A 6534-nucleotide genomic window follows, 5' to 3' on the forward strand; every position below is an offset into this window, starting at 1 on the left:
ACGTTTTTTTTTTTTTTTTTAGCTTTTTAAAATTTGAAATGACCTGCTGATTCATTGTCTGAGAGATTGGAGTGATGTTGGAAGGAACTTGACCTTAATGAACTTGGATTCCACCAGTAAGTTGTTTTCAAAGACTGGAGAATGAGCAGGAACATTAAATATAACAACCAAGGCTTTGAGGGGGCATAGTCTTTCCTAAAGGGTGCTTCTTTACTTCAGGACCATAGACCTAATTGATCTACTAATGGCCAAAGCCTTGCTGTTGGACCTCAGTATTACATTTAACTGGCTCTTCTGCACCTTGCATTTCTTGAAGGCTTATAGATTCTCAGAATGATACATGATAGGGGATTGCCTTTGAAATTCCCACCTGCAATAGTGAAACACAAGAGGATGAGATGGTCTTTTGTGGGCTTTTGATTGGGCATTGCGTTCTTCTCTTCTGTAATGTAGGTCCTCTTTGGCATCTTTTTCCCCCCAAAATTCCCTGTCTCATTGCAGTTAAAAACTTACTGCTGCAGGTAACACTCAGAAACCATGAGCTTCTGGAACTTGGTAATGAATGCCTCAGCTGCCTTAGTGTCCAAATGTGCACCCTCTCCGTGCCTCACAATGCTATTTATGCCACTTCTCTTAAAGTTATCAAACCATCCCCTGCATGCCTTCTTCATTTTCTGTTGATGTATCTGATAGTTTACTTACAAGATTGGGGTATGAAGCCTTTGCCCTCTCACAGATAAAGTTCTTAGTCATAGTATCACCTGCCAGTTGCTTCTGGTTTATCCAAACCAGAAGTGACTTTTTTTTTACACCTTCCAGAACATGTGGCTGTTTTGATATTCTCCTGACTCCCTTTGCTGCATCTAGTCCCCTTATTTTTTCTTTCTTCTGAAATATTTTGCAAATGAATTGACATAGACTTATAAACTCTTGCAATTGCAGCCACTCACATACCTCACCCATATTTTTTGATTTCCTTAACTTCCACTGTAATCATCTTCTTACCACTTTTCTTTTCAATGTTTTTCTGCATAGGGGCTATTGTATATGCTCACACAGATGTTGACTACAGTAAAATATTAATAAACTTGTCATGAGCTGGGGATTTGGCTCAGTGGTTCCGCTGCCTGCCTTGCAAGCACAAGGGCCCAAGTTCAATCCCCGGTACCCACCCAAATAAATAAATAAAGAAACTTGTCATATATTGCACTGTTTAATGTAACTGGCAATAAAGCAGAGGAGGTCTATATATGCAGGCAGCCTGACCTCAAATGAAGCAAAGCATTCCTAAGCTTACTCCTGCATTGAAAAACAAAGGACTTCCCATAGGTGCTTTGAAATGACAAAAAATACACTAGTGCCAATTCCCATATTCTGGAAGATCACTGATTTCTGCCAAACACCATGGCCTGAGACTGAGTACGGGAGACTGAGATAGAAGGTAGGATGTGGCAAAGCTGGCTGGAGGGATATGTGGAACCTATTAATTATGAGACAGTACCAAATAATTTCCAGGTCCCTGTATGAGGAATTTCTCACGGATTCCCATGAGATGTGGACAACATATAAGGACACAGATTCCATGAGAAGCCTGCTATTGTGACTCCTCTTGGTGGCCCATTCTGTGTCTTCTAGGACAGGGAGTACTTTTGTTTTGCTCTTTTTATCTCTTGTTTACCCCAAGTACCTCTGTAGAGCCAGTTTTTCCCTTATTTTTTCACCCCTCACTTTTTTTCTTTTGTTTGAGACAGGGTCTTTCTATGTAGTTCAGGCTGGCCTTGAACTCACTATGCAGCCTAAACTGACCTGAACTTCTGGCAATTTTGCCTCTGCCTCCTGAGTGCTGGGATTACAGGCTTGTGCCACCATACTTAGCTATTCTTCACTTTTCAACTAAACTTGTGGCACCATTTTTGTCTTGTCTATTTAATTGTTTGTTTGAAGCAAGAAGGACCTAGAATATGTTTAACTGCTAACCCATTTCTAATCCATGGAGCATAACACCAATTTTTGTCATAAAGTTGCATATATTCTTTGACTATTTCTATTGGTGAATTACTTTTATGAATTTTATTATGTTAAACAACGAGTACTTGGCAGGAAAAACAATCATAAAAATAAAGTATTGAATTTTCAATATTTATTGAATGTTTAGAAAACATCAAAATTTTTAACATCAACTATTTTTTTGGTGTACAAAGTCTAAAATGAAACAACACAAATAAATTCTTATATGAACTACAATAAAAATACCAATAGCACTTTCCAAAATATAATCTTTACTTCAATAATCATACCTAAGGCATTTTGCACACGACAACAGTGTGTTCCATATACACATACCGCTTACACTGACAGCACATGTGTTTTGCTTTTCTGGCCTTTTTGTAGAACATACTTGACATCTTACTGGTCTTTTTGGTTTGTCAGGAGTTTCTTATTATACAGTATGTAGTTCATAGGAACATAAAATATCAATAAAATACAGTAGTAAATTCTTACTATGTATTGTGCATTATAACACATCAACATTTTCACATCAGCTGTTTACTTGCTTGTAAAATCTAAAAGATATCAGAAATAAAAACCTATGTGAACTACAATGTAAACACAAACAAAAGTTTACCACAGAAATATTTATTATTTCAACTGTCACACCCAAGGCAGTCTTCACACATGACAACTGCATGTTCCATACACAAGTATCACCTACACTGATAGCACATGTATTGTTTTCCTGTGCCTTCTTGTAGGGCACAGTTGACATTTTTTGGTTTTCCTGTTGTCATAGTAGGTCTTTGTGATGCTGAGCCTGCCAGTTCACCTGTCAGCTCACCAGTGTACTCCACAATTTTTCTGTGTAGGTCACGAGACAGAAACATTTTGTTTTTCTTCTGCTGTAGATGTGCTCCAGTCCCAGTCCTCAAAGAAAATTTCTCCATGGTATTTTGCACTTCTTATTTTCTTTGTAAATTATCAAACTATGCCACACATGTTTAGGGTCAAATAAAACGTAACCATTGGCCAATGCTTTGTGTTTTGAGTGATGTCATAGATGCTGCATAACTCATCAACACCTACTCCATCTTTGGTTTTGTTGTAGAGCACTTACATTTCAGGCTTCTGTTTTGTTGAGGTTTCCCTATCAATATTTTTATCATGGTGCAATGTTGATGTCAGCAGTACCAGTTTGTTTTTCTTTGTCATATACAAGGCCAATTGTAAATCTTTCCGAAACCCAAAGACTGTAGTATACAATTTTGTTTTGAAGTTGCAACATTTCACTTGGAATTTCTGCTTTGTTCCTGTGTACAGTTCTTGCACTGGTCAACTTGTGCTCTGTTAGCAAATGTAATATCAATTGGAAACTGGTAAGCCAATTTGTCAAATGTCACATTCCAATTAGTTTGGGAGATGGGAGCAACAAGCTTGTTCATAACATCATTTGGTTTATTACTATATGAATAAGGACCTGATGGCTGAGTTTCAGGATAAATGTCTAAATTGAAAGCATAAGTCTTTGTATTTACAGGGGCATAAAATTTTATGCCATATTTTGATTCATTACTTTTCCATTTTTTTACATTCCTGTGATTACCATGAGAAATCCCTGCTAAGTACAGCAGACCTATGAATGCTTTCGGTTCAGGAATCATAATAAATATGGTTATTGGTGCAGCGAGGACGTTTTACATGCAATTCAGCCTTTGCATATTGCATAGTATTTGGTCTGTCACAATTTCCAACACTGAATGGCAGTGCTGGCATTGTCTAATGCATTTCACCCCTGCCAAGACCCTCACTATATTTTTGGACCTAGTTCTAACATTGGATTGTTCCCTTCAGTTTTGTGGCCATTTTGCAACATTTTGACTAGTCAAATATGTATTCATACTGCTCTTTTCTTTGTTATCTGAATCAAAGAAGTCTACATTCCCTGAGTCTGTATCAATCAATTCTTGTTCCATTTCACTGTCACAGGAACTTTGGCTCATATGTCCAATGTCAAAGTACTCCTTCTCGTCATACACCCACAGCACTCTTCTATTATGAAAACATGTATTTTACCATCATTATTTTACCATCATTAGCATCATCACTCATGCATGAGTAATCTGATAATTTACTTTTGACCTCCTCCAAAATTTGCAAATCTGATTTTTCATGTGCCATTGTACTGAATTCAGCTACTTCTACCAGAAAAATCAAAAGGAAACTTAAAAAAAAAATCTTGGAGTGGTGTGGATCTACTGGACCCTCTGTGATGCTCACATAAACATAAGCAAAATCATTTCGATGGAGTGTAACTTAGGTAAAAATCCCATTTTTTGCCACTTTTGCACATGTGCACACACCTTGCCATTCATCCTACCCAATGGATAAACACATAGATCGTTTCCTGTATCCCTCAGGGAAAGGTACTGAGCTGCACAGCCTGCTAATTACACAAAAGTACAAATTTAAAATAGAAAAGCAAAGGATGGGTCTGCTGGATCCACTGTCATGCTGTTTGAGCTAAAGAAACTACCAATAAGGGAATCACCTACCACCTCACAGAGTGGGAGAAAGAGAATCATTGGCTTAATTGTGATCATGTGATGTTTACTGTCACAAATCACTTGTAATGGAAGACACTGCTTGTTTATCATGTTAAAATTTATTAGAAATATTTGCTCCTCTTGGGGAACAAATTCCTCACAACCATTAGCTGAATAGTTATTATTTGTTAATTAAAAGTAAAAAGTTAAATACCAGCTAGGGAATAAATACACTAAAAGAATTTGTCTTAGTTTGCTTGAAACTAAAAAGTTGAAATTTTACCTTTGTTGAAACTAAAAGCTGAATTATCAATTTAAAAACTATATTTTTCTATTTGAAGTTGCTCTTTTGGCTCTGAGAAGGAAATCTCAAAAAGAAAAAAGATTTTTAAATATAAAACAGGAATGTTGTGCTCATCAGCCTTAGAGATAGGATTTTCAAGGATGAATCCTATAGACTGTACACATGAAAACTATAACCTGTCATCACAGTGCTTGTTGATCAGATTCTATTACTATAATTCTTTTAGCACTAATTTTCCATGATTTTTTGTTCTTTATAATGCACTATTTGTTCTGGTAGGAGCAAAAGGCCTTCTTTTGTAAGAATTCTGTTTTACCAGAAAGTATTTTAACTCCTCTAAATCACTACTCCCTTAGATATTTTAATGCAGTCATCTAAATTTCCAAACCTTCCATCAAAAACAAGTTTGGAGGAGCATGCCAGGGATTTAGCTCACTGGCACCAAGCCTGCCTTGAAAGCACAAGGTTCTGAGTTTGATCCCCAGTACCAAAACAAAACAAAATTTGGAGTTTGTAAAACTCCAAAGAATCTGCCAGAGAGATTGTTACTCGTGTTCCTTCAGCAGGTGTTTAAATGTTTGGCGTTGTCAGGAACGTGGAAAACACCATCCCGATCCTCAGTGTAAGACAGGCACTTGGAAGATTTAACAGGACACATCGATTGAGGGTGTCCCGGAAGCCACGAAGTGGGTGGGTGCGGGGAGCAGGGCACAAACCGACCAGCTTGGTGTGGGAACCTGCAAGAAAGCTGCAGGAGCACGGTCAGCAGCCTGGGAGGTCAGCAAGGTGCGGAGATTTTGGCCAAGGGTCGCATGGCTCGCAATCTCGGAAAGGGAGGAGGGCACGAATCAGAAAGGGCTCGGGGCAGGAGTACGCGACAGAGACCCGGTAGCCAGGACCGCAGGGCGGCGCGATCCGTCCCAGGCTCAGGGACAGCCGAGACCGCCTCAAAAGAGGCGGACGCAAAGGGCAGCAATATAAGACAGGGGCTTCCAGAAATCGCCCCAAGAGAAATGATATGGTCAAAGAGCCCGTGCCTTTGCAAAACACTAAGTCTGTAAAGACGAGCTAGGGCAGGCGTCGACAGTGGTAGGCACGCTCCACGTCGCAGACCCTTGCAAAAACTGTCACTACCTAACCACCACGTGGTGGTATTTAAACCAGTCGTAATCAGTTTCAATTTTCTCGCGTGGGCCTGCGCCCGCGAGTATTGCCCTAGGCTGGAGGCGTTGGGGATCCTGCGCAGTCAATGCCCAGGAGCGGAGCCAGGTGGGCTCACACACTACAACCTTCCCGCAAATGGACCGCAGCTGGGCAAATAATTCGCGCTTTTCAACGTCACCCTACAACAGAGAAGGAGGCGAAGGACAGCGCAGACCTCAAGGGGCCTTTTTTTTTTTTCTGGTACCGGTGACCTTTACATGAGGTAGGCGGTGACACCAAAGTTAAACCCCAGGCCCAAAGGGCCCTTTTTATAGGCTTCCTCAGGCCGCCAAAGCCGCATCCCAGGTACTCGCGTGGCGCAGGCGCAAAGCGCGCATAGCAGGCGCAGGGCACAGCGGGTAGAGTTTTCCCAGAAGCCTCTGTCACTCGGAGCTACCCTTTCTCCTGCACGTCGGCGCGCGACGTCGCCCCGCCCACCACACCCTGTGTCGCGGCCGTGGTTTGCCGGCGCCCCCCTTCGGTCCCGTT

At 40.5% G+C, this 6534-nt stretch overlaps 1 pseudogene; it reads right to left on the reverse strand.

Moving 5' to 3' along the window:
• The window catches only part of LOC104872211, a 98048-nt pseudogene that overhangs the window by 65342 nt on the left and 26172 nt on the right, over positions 1-6534 (reverse strand).

This window comes from Fukomys damarensis, unplaced genomic scaffold (assembly GCF_012274545.1).
Source record: "Fukomys damarensis isolate Sample0158 unplaced genomic scaffold, DMR_v1.0_HiC HiC_scaffold_15, whole genome shotgun sequence".
Lineage (NCBI taxonomy): Eukaryota > Metazoa > Chordata > Mammalia > Rodentia > Bathyergidae > Fukomys > Fukomys damarensis.